Source organism: Lepidochelys kempii, chromosome 19 (genome assembly GCF_965140265.1).
Source record: "Lepidochelys kempii isolate rLepKem1 chromosome 19, rLepKem1.hap2, whole genome shotgun sequence".
NCBI classification, from domain to species: Eukaryota; Metazoa; Chordata; order Testudines; family Cheloniidae; genus Lepidochelys; species Lepidochelys kempii.
Genome location: NC_133274.1, coordinates 9,852,448 through 9,867,675, shown reverse-complemented (window position 1 = coordinate 9,867,675; position 15,228 = coordinate 9,852,448).

Sequence of the window (15,228 nt, the reverse complement as noted above, 5' to 3'; positions counted from 1 at the left end):
CTGTGGTTCAGTGCGTTTGCCTTTCTCACTGATCTCCTCGGCCCTGCTCCCCCGCCACATCCATCCCTCTCTCTGCCTCCAGCTCTTGCTTTCCCCATTAGCTCCCCAGCTTTCTCCTTGCCCTCTCGAGGTCCCGTTCCCTTTGGTGGAGAGCCCCGTGCTCTTCTCATGTAGGCATTGTCTGCACTGGTGCAACTACCAGGCTCGGCAGCTCCTTGCCTCCGCACACAGAACTGTTCCCACCCCTCCACGGCACGCCTGCACTCCTCCATTTGCTCAGAGCATATCACTCCCCAGCACAGCGCCGACACTGGCAGAAAGCGCAGGCATAAAGGCCCCAGCCTTCAGTTACTCCTCCCCCAGTGCAGCCGTCACTTCTCCCACAATTCACCTGGGCTTCCAGAAGGTCTCCCACCAGCCACTGCTTCGGGGAGCCGTGGAATTGGCACCCAGAAGGCCGTGCAACAAAGGGGAAGGGGGTGTTCTGACACTGAATGCTTTCAGATAGTGACAGTTTTCAGGCCCTACCAACCCACGCTGGATTTGAACCAGCGACTTCGAGGTGAAAAAGACACTCCAGCATTACCCAGTCCCTTGCATGGCAACAGCCTGAGCCATGTCCAAGAAAAAAGGGGAAGAACAAACCCTGTTGTTGACTCAGCAGTGTCTAAGTGAACAGTTTCCCACGAGGCACCGGCAGGTCCCATGAGACATGGCAGACCCTGTTCCTGTTTCATGCAGATAACCAAGGGAAAGGCACATGAGAAGACAAAGGTTGCAGAAGTGCCAGGCGGTTTCCATGAGATGCCTGAAGCCCTTCACTGTCCAACCTCCCTCTCACCCCTCCCCGCCCCCAGTTGCCTCTGCTAGCTCGTTTTCTCTCTTGTAGTCGTTTCCTTTCTCTTCAAATTTTCTCCTTCCTTCCTTTTTTATCGTTCCGTTGATGGCAGAGACAGAGCCCAGTTCGATCCGGGGATTTGGGATCTGGATTCGAACTTCAGCACTGACCAACATCCCCAAATCCCTCAGCCACTATCTTTAGGAACGAAAATCCCGGCTCTGAATGCCACCCAGGCTTTGGCTCTCGTTGCATCTGGCTCTCGCGTCCATAGTGGGTTGAGGTCCACTCCAAAGAGCCATGGGTTTGGGCAGAATTCAGACCCAAACTTGGTGCCGCCGGCCTTGTCTGTAGGAGAAAAGTTGTGTCTGGTTTAGATAGATTTGAAACGGATGCAACCCCCAGTTGGAGACGCATTTAGCCTGGCTTAAATCAGTCATTTACTGACATAAGCTTTAAGAGAGACTCGTAGCTAGTTTATCTTCCATCTTCCTCTACCCATCCCCCTGGCCCGTTCCTGAGCAGCAGTTGTCCCTCACTTAGTCCCGTGGCCCAGACTCTCCCAGCAGCTCCTAGAAGAGGGAGACGCTTGGTAACTATTTCAAGGGTTGAATGCCGTGTAGTGCTGGCAGAGGGTGCTGGAGTGACCCTGGGGCCCGGAGTCCTCTGCTGTACTCAGGGAAGGCAGCTGCAGAGCCAGTCTACCCTGCAGGAATGGAGCACAGAAACAGATGCCCAGAATATAAGGGCTCCATCAGGGAACCGCAAGTCCATTGCCAGCAGCTGGGACACTGTTCTGAAGGAAACGGTGGGCGGGAGTCGTTGCTGTACCGGAGATGAGCTCCGCACAGGACCGGAGAGGGGGTCCCCTGTTCTGGGACTGATGGAGGGGAGGGACTGCTTTGGTCCCTGGATCAGTGTAGAGGGGTCTTGGGGCTGCCCTAACTTGTGCCCAGCTGCCTGTGGCCCTGAGAAGCCACCCCAGCAAGTGAGAGTAGTTGATTCTCCCTTGCTTGGCACCTTGTGTCGTGATTCGCACCTGTGTTAATGTTACCTGATCAGGTAACATTTAATGCTCACTGTGCGCATGATGGCACAAAGTCCATGGCTCTGGGCTGGATCCTCAGCCGGAGGAAGCTGCATTGACTCCAAGTGACTACACCAGCTGAGGATCTGGCCCCCGGCGTCTCTTATTTGCTCTGCCCAGTGCTGACTAAATCACAAACAATAGTGACAATCGAGAGCGAGGAGCGCGGCAGGGAAGCTCTCGGTTCCTTGAAGCAGAAGCACTGAGTTTACCCTACCAGTTTCACATGTGCACACAAACAGCCGTGCAGAGCTGGGCTCCCGTCACGTCCTCAGCCTCCCCCTCAAGGAGATTCAGTGTCGTGAGGCTGTCGGGGAGGGAAAAAGCGAAGGGCTTGGCCACTGAGCTGACGTGTGTCGAAAAGCCCCTTTCTGTTTATTTTGGGCTGCACACGACCTGTTCGTCGAGGGTCTGGTTTTAACACTCCTGAAAAGGCAGCGATGGCCAGAAAAGTGAGTGGGTAAGAAAGTGGCACCTCGTTCCTCCGCAGGTCTGTTCTCTGGGTGTGTTTGAGTCACAGGCTCTCAGCTTCTCTGACACAAACAAGTTCTCGCTCCTGTTCAGGGGGGCTGGAACCATGATTACAGCGGCGGAGTTATGAGCCGTTGAGTCAAACTGTAAATCCTGTATATAATGGGAACCACTTCAAGTCAGGGAGTGCTACACCGTCCCCCACGCCCCTAGATCCAGCACATATGCTCCTGCTAATCCTTCAGAACCGGCACTGCTCCAGGAGTCTAGTCTGCCTTGTGCGCCAGCAGCTCCCAGCGACACTCGTACGGTGGGACCTTGATTGCCGGTGGTGACACAAGGGGGAATTAGGAGGTACCCTTATTAAACCTAGACGAGAGCAGGGGCTCTGAACTAGCCACCCCGCCTTTCCTGTACTGCTTATTGGGAGGGGGTCCTGGCTGGGTCCCCGCTAGCTGGGGTGGGGGGTGGGATGGGTGTCCTGGCTGGCTGGATCTTGCGGTGGAGCGGGGGTGGCAGTTTGGGAGCAGTTGAGAAGCCCTGCCCTAGTGTGCTCTGCAGGACTGGCCTCGTGCGCTGGGCCTGCAGCGAAGTGGTGGGCTTGGCTCAAGGTGGGGCCCCGTTTCTGTGCGCAGGAGCATGGGAAAGGAACACGAAAGAGGGAACAGCACCTGTCTCACCCCTCGGCCCTGGCAGATTGCTCCTCAGCTCCACCTGCCCCTTTCTCTCCCTCCATTCCTTTATTTCTCTCTCTCTCTGCCTCGTGAGGGCCCTCCAGGGTGTCACAGGCCGCTGCACCCTTACCATCCCCTTGGGTGCACTGCAGCACATGGGACCAAAGCAGGGATGGATTAACTCACAGCTCAGATGGCCATGGCCTGGGCCAGTGCCCATCTGTACGTTCCCCGAGATTGAAGGCGGCCCTGTGTCCCTGATCACCTGGGGCCTGATGCAAAGCCCATATGGGAGTCCTTCTGCTTTGGATCAGGCCCTTGGGTATGGTGTCCAGTGGACTAAGTTCAGTGCCTTCTGGCACAGCCTCATTTATAGCGTGTCTCCACTGTACACCCCTTTGGGCGGCGTGTCGGGTACGTTCACTGCGCCCTCACCCCCCAGCAGTGTAGATGGGGAGCCACTGCTTCAGTGAGTAGGGTAAAGACACGCCTGAACCCTTGGCTGTGTACCCTACAGAGCTCTCTACGTGCCTGTGAACCTTGTGGCCCCGACGGGCGGTCTGATCTCTGAATCCCTGCTCATGCGACCGGGGTGCTATAAACTCAGGGGCATGACTCACCCTTTGGGGAAGTTTGGCTCCAAACTGAACATTTTCTCTGGCTTCTGGGTGTGGAAAGAGCAGACTGCAAACCCAGAGTCCAATCACCCTAGGATCTGAGGGCGTTTGAAGTCAAGATGCCACTGCTATGGCTTGGGCCCACTTTTAGTTATGAATGAGCCCTGAGGAGACCTTTAGCTCTTCAGTGTAGACAGTACACTCTCTTCCATTCCTGATGGCCTGCCAAGGAAATTGGGCTTATGACCTTTTTTGTTTGGTTGTTTTTTGCTATGATGGATAAAGAAAGCCAGACAGGGGTTTTTTTTCTCCTGTTTGTCTTTGCCTTCTCTGTTTTTGCAAACACTCTCCATTGGCAGACCAGAGAAGTAGACTGGGAACTTGCACTGTTCTTAATTGTAGACACAGGTGTCCTCACATTGTCACAAGGAGAATTTTCCTCCCCGCAATTTGGCCGGTGTATTGAGTTAGATAGGTAGTAACCAAACCGATGAGAACAGAGGCTTTTAAATGGTCTGTCTGAAATCTCCTCCCTCTCAGTTGTCAGGGTTTTTCTGTTTGTGACTTCAGAACACTACCAGTCCTCTAGAGAGTCTTCCACGAAAAACATGGCAGACAAGACTTGAATGGTTAAGGTAAAAAACAAGTGGTGGGCAGGCAGGCGGGGGGAACCTTTCAAGGAGGAAAAGGGCACAACTCTTGTTTGTTTTCCTGTGCAGATCACCTTTAAGGATAAGTTGCGGGGTGAAAACTAGGGATGGATGTATCCGTTTGGGTATCATAGCTGCGATTTATCAGCTGGGGTAAATCAGTGTAGAAACAGAGCGGGCCAATTTAAATCAGCTGGTCCAACGTGCCTCCCGATTCACTTTTGCCTAATACCAACCCTGAATCAAAGCAACTCTGAGGTTAACAAATGTAAAGTTTGCTGACCAGGTGTCACCCAGTTGAGAAGGGTGTCGTTTCCGAGCTAAAGGGGATTACGGCAGACAATGCCTCCTGTCTTCACAGATTCTTTTGCTTTGGCGGTTGTGGGATTCGCAGCCAGCAGGAACACGGTGGCGGCTATCAAAATTGCTCTCCATGAATCCCGGCTTCCCAATTCAAGTTCCTGCTGCAGATTAACATGGCCTAATCAGAGCGCAAAGAGCAGGGCGCTGGCCTCCAATGGAATCGAGGGGCATGCCACCTTTGCTGGGGATTTGGATAATGAAACGGGGGCCCTAACGAGATCTACAAGGACCCCACATGGCCTGGATAACCCAGAAACCTGCTCAGCCATGAAATCGGCAGCTGTTGTTTTCAATTCAGAGGGTTTATGTAACCTTTAGACCAGAGCCAGGCTGACTCCAAGCTCCGCTCGCTCCCCGTTGACCCTCTCCTGTTCATTGTCAGAGTGCTCTGCTGTCTGTCGGTCGCATTCTGGGGAGCGAGGGCTCAGTGGGGAGGGGTAGTTCAGCAGGTGCCAAATGTTTTAATGATGCATTTAAAAAAAATCCAGATAAAAACTCCCCCCCCCCCACTGACAGAACTGGGAACGTGTCCTGCAGAGAATCAGAAAGGCCTGTCAGATGTCACCCCAAAAGCGGGGAAAGCAAGACAGCGGGCGAGTCAAACTATGGCCTCATCAGCCTTCAGATTGTACAAACCTGCCTCCCTTCCCATCGTTCCCCTGGGCATTGCTCAGTGCATAGGAAGCCGAGATCGGTCAGGATCTCTGTTGGCTTCGTTAGCACCTTATTGCTGGGAGAGCCTGGCTAAGGGCAAAGTATCATACATTCGCCCATGCTAAAAGTTAATGGAGTCTGTCTCTGCAACTCCTGGCCTTGGATTCCCCCCACCCTCCCATCTCCCCTTGAACCTTGCACCCCCAGAGGGATAACAGCATTGCCCTACCTCCCTGGGGGTTGAGAGTATACATATATCAAGGACTAAGAGGCAGTGAGAGACTACAGTGGTGGAGGCCAGATGAGTACCAGAGCTAGGCAGAAAGAAGGGGCAGGGAAGGATAGCTCAGTGGTTTGAGCCTTGGCCTACTAAATCCAGGGTTGTGAGTTCAACCCTTGAGGGGGCCATTTAGGGATCTGGGGAAAAATTGCAGATTGGCCCTGCTTTGAGCAGGGGGTTGGACTTGATGACCTCCTGAGGTCCCTTCCAACCCTGATATTCTATGATTCAAACCTTAAACGAAGCTCAGTTTGCATTTTGTTCTCGGTTTGGGGCGAAGTGCTGGGTTGGTTCCTATTTGATGCAAATCAGTTTGTCCATACCCAGCAGAGACCTGGCTTCCAAAAAGGGCTGATTTCTTGCTACTTGCTGGGTTTTCCTCTTGCAGCCCTGGCAGGCCAGTCCGTCAAAGCCGCACATTTAGCTTGAACCTGTTCAGAGAAAGGAAGTGGCCTCACATCAAAAGCAGCTGATTAAAAATAATCAGGAGGGAGTAGGTTAGAAAGTTGACCACAGGGTGACAGCAGCGGGGGACACACGCTTCTTCTGTGAATTTAAGTTTGGAGCAGGAAGTGTCAGGCCGAGGAAGGGAGCTGGGGTGGTGAGCTCTGTCCACCCCTTCCAAAGGGACATCCCACGTGCCCTTTGCCATCGCTCTGTTGGTCTCTCAAGGGTCGCTCAGTGGTACAAAGCAGGTCTCCTTGTGACATCAGAAACAAGTTCCTGAGCCCCAAGTTGTTCTCCTGGTTTTGGAGGAAAGGAACTTGCCAGGTGCTCAGGGGGCTCTAGGACGGGTAAGTGGCAATTGAGAAATGTGAGGCACGGTGTTATGGCACAAATCTAACTGTCCAAAGAGATGTCTCTAGAGCCTCGATTCCTTGTAAATGTGGGCTCCCCAGCATTCACTGAAAGAGCTCGTAAACAGCCCTTTGATTTTTGATTACGGAGAGAGGGTCTCGACGCTCCCCACTCAGTAGCTGACTCGACAATAATGGCTGCAAGGCTATGTCAGAGTGAAATCTTTTACTAATGTCCCTGGACAATCGCAAAGTGATCAGTTTCAGCTTCTGATTCATTTCTGGCAGAGTTGTCCTAGGCATCTCCATGGTGTGTTCCATTGTGAGGATCTCAAAGCACTGATGTATTCAGCTGCACATCTCCCCTTCCCTGTGACATAGGCCGGGGTTGAGTTGGATCAGTTCAGTGAGCTGTTGACTTTTTCCTGGAAGCTGGCATCTTGTGCCCCAGAGGCTGGCACTCTCTTCACACCCACACACACACCCATCTTGTGTGGCTCAGCAATAAGGGCAGAATTTTCCCTTTTGTGATTTGTTCTCTGAGAAAGGGGGATTTTTTTGCAAGCTCAGTTGTGTGTCTGACTGGATGTGCAATTGCAAAAGAGGCCTTTAAACCCACCTCATTTGCATGTGAAAAATAACATCAGCCTCTCGTGGATGTTAGGGATGGTGTTGCGCATGCAGTTGAATATAGCTCAACAATACCCCCTTGTCTGTTTGTGCTATTTAACAGGATCTAGCAGCTGCTGTACCTAAGAAGAAAATCAATAGCAGGCAAAAGCCCTAATTGCACTGATGCTGAGACCAAAATGTTAATTACAGTGAGAGAAACAGTTTCCCCCACCTCCAGTTCCCCCCCTTAACTCCTCACAGCTGTTAAGAACAGTGGGCCTGACTCTGCTCTCATATATGCTGGTATGAATCAGGAGTAATACTACTAGAGGTACTGGGGTTGCAATGGTGTAAAAGAGCCAGACCCCTCCATTGCCTTGCACTTCACACCTCTGCAAAGGGGGTGCATGACGCTGCCCTTGTGACCTGCACTTTGCACGCCCTTTGCACTGGTATAAATGACAATGCAGGGCAAAAGGCAGGTAGTGGTCAGACCTGGTGTTTTGTGTCTTGGATGACACAAAGATTGAGGAAGGGGTAAATAATGAAGAGGACCGGTCCTGATACAGAGCGATCTGGATTGCTTGGCAAACCGGATACAAGAAAACAATATGCGCTTTAATACAGGTAAATGTATACATCGAGGAACAGATGTCAGCCATATGTACAGAATGGGGTACTGTATCCTGGGAAGCAGTGACTGAATAAGATTTGGGGGGCAGCTGACCATGAGTTCCCAGTGTGACGCTGTGTCCAAAAGGGCTAATGCAGTCATTGGATCCATAAACTGAGGAATCTTGAACAGGTTGGAGAGGTGATTTTATCAAGGAGCTCAATCTATTTAGCTTAACCAAGAGAAGGTTAAGGGGTGACTTGATCACAGTTTGTAATCAAGGGGTGACTTGATCACAATACCTGCACGGGGAACAAATATTTGATAATGGCTCTTCAGTCTAGCAGAGAAAGATCTAACAGGATCCAATGGCTGGAAGTTGACTTTAGACAGATCCAGACTGGAAATGAGGCGTAAAATTTTAACTATGAGGGTAATTAACCATTGGAACAACTCACCCAGGGTCGTGGGGGATTCTCCATCACCGATCATTTTAAAATCCAGATTGGATGTTTTTCTAAAAGATCCGCTGTAGGAATTATTGTGGCACAGGTCTATGGCCCGTGTTACACAGGGGTAGGGGGGGTCAGATTAGTCATCCTGTCTGGCCTTGGAATTCATGGAGTTATGCCGGGGATCAGAATGGGGCCCGGTGTCATTTGTCAGGCGTACACCTGGGAGGCACTTGCTCCAGTGGAAGAATTTGAGGGCCACCAGGAAGCCCAAAGTCATATTGATTCATTTTAAATGCCCTTCCCTGCCATTCTAATGATACCTGGGATCATGGAAAGGGAGAGAGTTTCAAAGTGTCAATGTACTTTTCATCATCTCTTCTGTTTATTTGCATCATGCTCTTCACTTGGTCGGAGAGTGAAACTAGACCCGCTTAAGTCGGGTTTGTGGCTGCTTTGTTTTGCTGGAGCTGTGCAAATCCCCCGTGGAGGAACTAGTGACTCTGATCTAGTTCCAAGTCAGATTCCCTCTCTGGGTTGAGTGGCCCTGCCCTAGGGCGGTTGTGCTTGGGTTGTCAGCATTACATGGGGTCAGTGAGAACCCAGCCCCGCTGCCAAATAGCTTTAATTGCTGTTGAAATCCTGAGGTTATTTCTCTCCATTGAAGCTTTGTGCAGCCGCCGAGCAAGGTGGGTGGTGCAAATCTAGCACCAGTGAGTGACTGAAACCAACCATCCTCTCGGGAGGCCTGTGTGAAATGGTCTCCACACTGGACAGGTGCTTGCATCACAATGCCGCGTTGCTGCCCCCTCCCGGCTGTCTCAGGAGGGTGGCCAGGGGCTGACTGGGCCGTAGAAGAAAAACGACCTTCTCTCGTAGAGGTGCTCAGAAGTGGGACGCGCTGGTGGGGCAGAGGGTGGGGCTGCCCTGTTCTGTGGCCCACGCAGCGCCTGGGATTTTCAGAAATGTTTAGTGGACGTAGGCCCAGAGCCTCAGAGGTGTTTAGACTTGTACCTTCCATTGAAATCAATGGGACTTAGGTGCCTCAATGCCTTTGAGGATCGGGGTCATAGGCACCCAACCCCCATTGACATTCAACCCCCCTCGATTCCTTTTAAAATCCCAGCCAGAATGCTGCAAATTGAGGAAATACGGAGTCTCCTGATCCTGTTGCTTACCTGGCAGAGCTCCATGCAGCTGTGTGGATGGCCACCAGCTGGGGGTCTGGCCCTGCTTTGTCAACCCAGTCTGCTAGAATGGATCCCTCTGCAACATGGATCCGGCAGGCAAGGGGGCAGCAGCCTTTGAGCCGCGTAAAAATAAACCTGGCTTCCTCTTTCGCTGACGTTCAGTACATGCGATGAGAACTTTTGCAGGATGATTTCCAAACCTCGGCCCTTCGGGAGGAGACCAGAGCCTGGCTTGCTGCTCTTCGGTGAATCAGAGTCAGTTAGGCACATGAAGGCAGTGAGTAAGCGAGGCCTTGCACAGCTCGCACGCTGGGCTGGGTTGAAAATGCAATTGTGCTCTCCAGGGGCTCGTCTTGGCCTTCGGGCCCTCTGGTTTAGGGGAGAAACGACTGGGTGCTAGGAAAAATGCAAGTGCGGCCGGGCCCCCAGCTAGATGTGCCCGGGCTGCTGTTCTGCATGTGCAAGGATGGGCATGTCATCACCGCCTGCGCTTACCCTGAGGCGGGGGCAGCAGGCAGCGCCGTGCATAAATATTTCCTTTCCCCACCGCTGAGCCTCAGTGCACAAGCAAAATGGCTGCTATGGCTTAGGGACTGGGCTGAGGTGACTGGACAACCCCAGCGAAGACTCAGTAATATCTAGCAAACGTCTCGCACTCTTACTTCCCTTCCCGTCGCTGAAATGCAGCCACTTCTGGGGTGGGGAGAGGTCGATCCTGTTTTGATGCCACTGCAGCTGATGGGGCCAGAAGCCCCCTGCCTTGGCACACCCTAGGAGGATCCCTGTTCTCATGCCTTGAGGCCTCCCCAGCTAGTGGGATCCCCCCCTCATCCCCCATCACCACACCTCCGGCTGTGGGGCAGCTGGAGTGTGGAGGACCTGCAATGTCAGGCTTGAGAGGGTTCTCCCCCTCTCCCCAGTGCTGCCTGGTGTCAGTCATTCTGATCCCAGAGGGGCTGCAGGGTGAGGCAGTTCCATGGTATTAAAGGTGCAGGGAATTATAAGATGTTCAGAATACTTAAGAAATCATTTTAAATGTGGGATAAGCCCAGTCCCTGATTGAAATCCCTGCTTAACAGAGGGTGGCAGGCTCTGTTTGGTAGCAGCAAGTTTGGCAAAGCTCAGGGAAAGAGAAGCATAATGAGCCAGCTGCTTGGCTAATGGGCCGAGTGGGAGATTTATCCAGGGCTAGAGGCCAAATCCCAACATGTCCATCTCATGCAGGTGCCAGCTACTAAATGCTCCCCTGGGAGCAGCAGGTAAATGCCTGGGGCCGGATCCTGCCATCTGTGCTTGGAGAACACCCCTGCACTGCTGTGTACAGTACGATGATGATGATCTCACAGCATCCTAGGTGCTTCCCAGATCCTGATCCCAGGAGCTTGCAGCCGAAGTATAGGACAAGCCACAGTTGGCTAGTGCAACAAACCAGAGGGAGGGTGGGGGGGAAGGACAGGAAGAGGATTTCCAAGGCGCTCAGCTCCCATTGGGTCGGACTGGTGCACCTGGCTCCTGGCTCCCTTAGGCTGCTTTGGAAATCCCATCGTGCGGAGGCCATGTGGTCTGGTGGATCAGCTGTGTGTGCTCCCAGGGAATGAGAACTTGTCCTTTAAACCGCACGTCCCTACCCCATTTCCAGTTGTCAATGCTCTTGGAAGCTGGGGTGTCCCCCCCATGTGTTTCTATAGTGCCTAGTGCGATGGGGCCCCGATCCTGAGTGGGGCCCATGGGTGTTGCTACTATAATATACAAGATAAATGGTAATATGAAAAAAGAGAAGATCCTTCTGTAGCTCTCAGCTATTGACTGGGTTTTAACATTGACCCAGACCTTGTCCCTAAACCCATATGGCTTTATTTATCTTTAAACACCCCCCTAAAGTGCTAGCCAAATGACCCCCTTTCCGGGACCACCTAATGCCTTCTCTCCTCATCTCCCTCTGCCCAGGGAATGACAGCCCCATTCATTCTGGGGGGGGAGTTGCTGGAGTGAGGATTACATGGTAGTGCCCTTGGTGGGTAAGACTGGTCCTGGAGTATAGAAGAGTCACCATCTCTAGCCTCCATCTAGAGGGACTGATCCTGCAAGGTGCTGAGCACCTTCAGCTCCCATTAAAATCAATGGGAATTTTGCCAGTGGGAGCAGATGCAAGGAATTTCCCCAAGCATTCAAAAGCCTTGGGGACCTGTAATGAGAAGAAGGTCTCTCTTTATTATTATTCTACTCTGACGGGCCCAAATCCACCTGGAAAATGCTCCCTCCAGGAACTCCTCCCCACGACCCCTTTTCCATTGTTCATTCCGCCCCTTCGCTCATACAGTGCAATTAAACCCATTAGCATAACCAGCCCTAATAAGAGTGCGGTGGTGGGGCACTGCCAGACAGCCTCTCCCTGCATGGCCGCACCTGCCAGCAATCCAGGATGCGGATTACAACCAGTGAGGAATGTGTGTAAATGCCCAGCCTCTCTCCCAGCTCAGCCAGAGGCCGTGACCCTGGTGCCAGCTGCACTGGCTTAATATTTCCATCCCTCTGGGGTTGGCACATGTGGCGGTTTTGAATCCGGGCTCATCTGGCGAAGGCCCTTAGCTGACCGGGGAAATTCCTGAATGGGGAAACTAAGCCAAATCCTTCCACATCTCTGTATGTGGAGACTCTGAGGCTGCCTGTTTAATCTACTGTGCCCAGCAGCAAGGGATCTAAGCAATGCTATGTACCAGGGGCACGTCAATGTGCATCCAAACAGGAGGTGCTCAGCTCTGCAGCAAGGCTCCCTCGTCCGGCACCAGCTGCATTTCCATTAACATTGGGAGGTTTCTCTTGAATTAGGGGTCAGAAAGAATAATCCAAGCAGCACAGCAGCTCCCTGTTCTTTATTCTGATGGGAAATTCCATCCAGGCCTGAGCCACACACAGATTTTGTACAAGCATAACGACGTCAGTTACCGGTGAGCTTTTTTGCTGACCAAGTTTTACCAGTGCAGCCCTAGTCTGGAGGCAGTTATGCTGGTATGAAGTGCCTTGTGGTGGTACAGCTTAGTTCTGTTACTGATGTAGACACCTTCAGATCAGTTAACTACATCCACGCTTAAGGGGTTGTTTTGCTTTAACTATACCAGTGTAGGAAAATGTTTTTGTAAACAAGGCCTTCCTTTATGCTGCCCCCACATTTTCCATTTGCTGCATATTTTGCATTGACAGGGTCTAACTGAATTGCAGCTGTCGGGGAGGGCAGCTCGGTACGGAATAGTGGGGGGTGGGCTTTGCATCAGGAAAGGCATGGAAGGCAGTTTGGGATTGTAGGATAGACATATTAGCTGGAATTTCACATCCAGCATTGAAATAGTTAACCATATTGCCATTTCAATGGCCATCTTTAGGTTTCAGAGTTGACGTTCCGTTGAGCTGAATGGGGCGGTTCATAGCAGACCTGTTGTTTCAGGCTGTCAGCAGACTTGTGCAGCTGCAGCAATTGCAGCCAGGTCACTTTTTCAGGTTATCTTTACAGGCTTCTGGGCCAGACACTTCATTTTTACTGAGGTGAAAGCTGAGATTCTGGAGCACAAACGTGTCCCCAGGGGTGGCTTCCACAGCAAGTCTCGGGTAAACTCTACCTGCATCCTCAAATGGCATGTACCTGGCATACTCCTCGAATTCCCCCCCACGGTGCACGTGCACCCCCCTGTATTGTGAGGGAGTGATGAGAAAGGATGACTTTAAGGCTCAGAGGCCCCCAAAATTCTGACTGCCACCCTCCTTGTAGATACTTCTCTCTCTCTCTCCACATGCCCTACAACTGGAAATAATTAAAGTCTGCAAACCCTGGGATGAGAGTCATTATATATGTGCAAAGCAAGTGCCATTAAGCCTCACAACATCCCTGGGAGAGGGGATTAAGTATTAGGGGGAAACTGAGGCAGAGAGGGGCAAAATGACTCCGCCACAGCCACACAGGGAGCCAGCAGAGATGGGAATAGATCCCAGGAGTCTTTATGCCCGGTCATCTCCGCTAGTCCCTCCCTCTTTATGGCCCATGTGCTCTGGGAGAAAAAGCAGCTCTAGTGGGGAGCAGTGATCTGGGTACAGCCTGGGATGGGGCAACCCGCTCTGGCTCAGCCTGCACCCATGCTTCCTGCGTCCCCAGTGACTCACCCTGGGCACTCTGCATCTTGCCCCATGGATACATCTCCTCTCTGGAGCCATCAAGCCTCCGAGCTCTCACTTGCTCTGTTTTGCTGAGGAATTATGCTAGAGAAGCAGCCCCAGCAGGGGGGAAGAGCACGTCTGAGTCGCTGCCCCCCACTCTTGTCCCGCTGCCCGGATTGATTCCTTCTTTGTTCCTGATACAAAGCGGCTAATTGGTTTTAATGTGGCATTAGCAGAGATACTGTATTCTCCTTCTCCAGGGGCGTCTGTTTCACTGGGGGCAGGAAGGGGGTGAGCTCCAGCTGGATTAGTGCCTGATGGCATAAATGGAAGGTGATTACGGGGGAAGGATTGGGTTATGGATTATCGAGGATTAAGGTCAGTGGACCGAGGGTAAAATTATAGGTGAAGAATCTAATCTGCAGGTCCCCAGGAGGAAGAGGGGGTAGGATGGGGAAGGGAGCGACACAGACGATAGGAGGGGAAAGGAGAAGGGTGATCGTAAGGACCTTTCCCAGGCCAGCCTGGCTATTGTCCCGTCCCACAAGAGCAGAGCCTTGGGGAGCCAAACTGCCCCCTGGATAGGTGCCCCTCACGTTGCCCCGCCCTGAGGAGCCAGGCTGGGGTGAATGCAGAAGAGGTTCCAAACTTCTTCCCCCAGAAAAATAAAATCCGTTTCCCCTAATCCCAGGTCTCAAGAGGCTCCTGGCAGCCACTTTCATGCACCCCTAGCCACGTGCTTTGTGGGTGACGTGTGCTTTCAGCAATCGGAGAGAGACTCAGCTGCCAGGCCAGTGAACATGCCCCGGCCTCTCCCTCTCTAGCCCTGGGCTGCCAGGGGAAGCAGGAGTATCACACACAAGCTGCTCTGATGCTGTGGCTTCTGCCCTAGTCATTCCCATGTGCCCTCTGGTACCGCGGTGCTTCCGACTGCCATCTGTAGTGTAAACTGAATAAGGACGGCGGTGGCTTTGGGTGGAAACCACATGGATGAGCCCCTGCTTCGAGATCCCAGCTCTGCCGAGCGTCAGGCATGGCGTGTGACACTCACACCCCCCCCCCGCCCGCCCCGTGCCTCACGCACTCCCGCTGCCCAGCCAGAATGTGGCACATTCAGCTATGCTCCGGGCAAGCAGGAGAGTTTGGGCTGCCACTCAGTTTGGCTACTGCCCGGGGGCTGCTCTCCGCTCCCCGAGCGGTTCCTCGCCATGCGGCACAGCAGCAAGGCGGAGGTCAGTGCCCCAGGTGGGGTGGGGTAGGGCTATTGTGGGGGAAGAGGGACCCTGGAGCTATTGGGATGGATCTCTTGGAGGAATAGGGGGCAGGGCCCAGACAAACTCTTGTCGGGGCAGGGAGACAGGAGCCACTGGAGAAGAAACATTTTAAAATGAATCCTGAGATGCTCTGGCTTGTGTTATGCTGGCGGTCAGACAAGGGGGGTCGCACGAATTCACGTGACTCCAGGCACTGGGACTCTAAGAAAAACACCAAATCTCATGAGACTTGCGATCCCATTGTGAGATTTGGCCACACGTTCTATGGATCTGGGCCTGGCAGAGGGGTAGTCCAGGGCTGCTGCTGGCAGAGGAAATGTGGATCTCCAGTGACTTCTGCATTTTGCCTGACTGGAAAGAAGAACCTGCCTGTTACTGTGTCACTGAGGCAGCTGGTGTTAGTCACCTTCCGAAATTAACCACGGGTCCATGTGAGCTGCTGCCCAGCTTTGCATTTCCCATCACAACCGCTCTGTCACTGGACGCTGAGTGTGCCTAGCAATGGGAAAA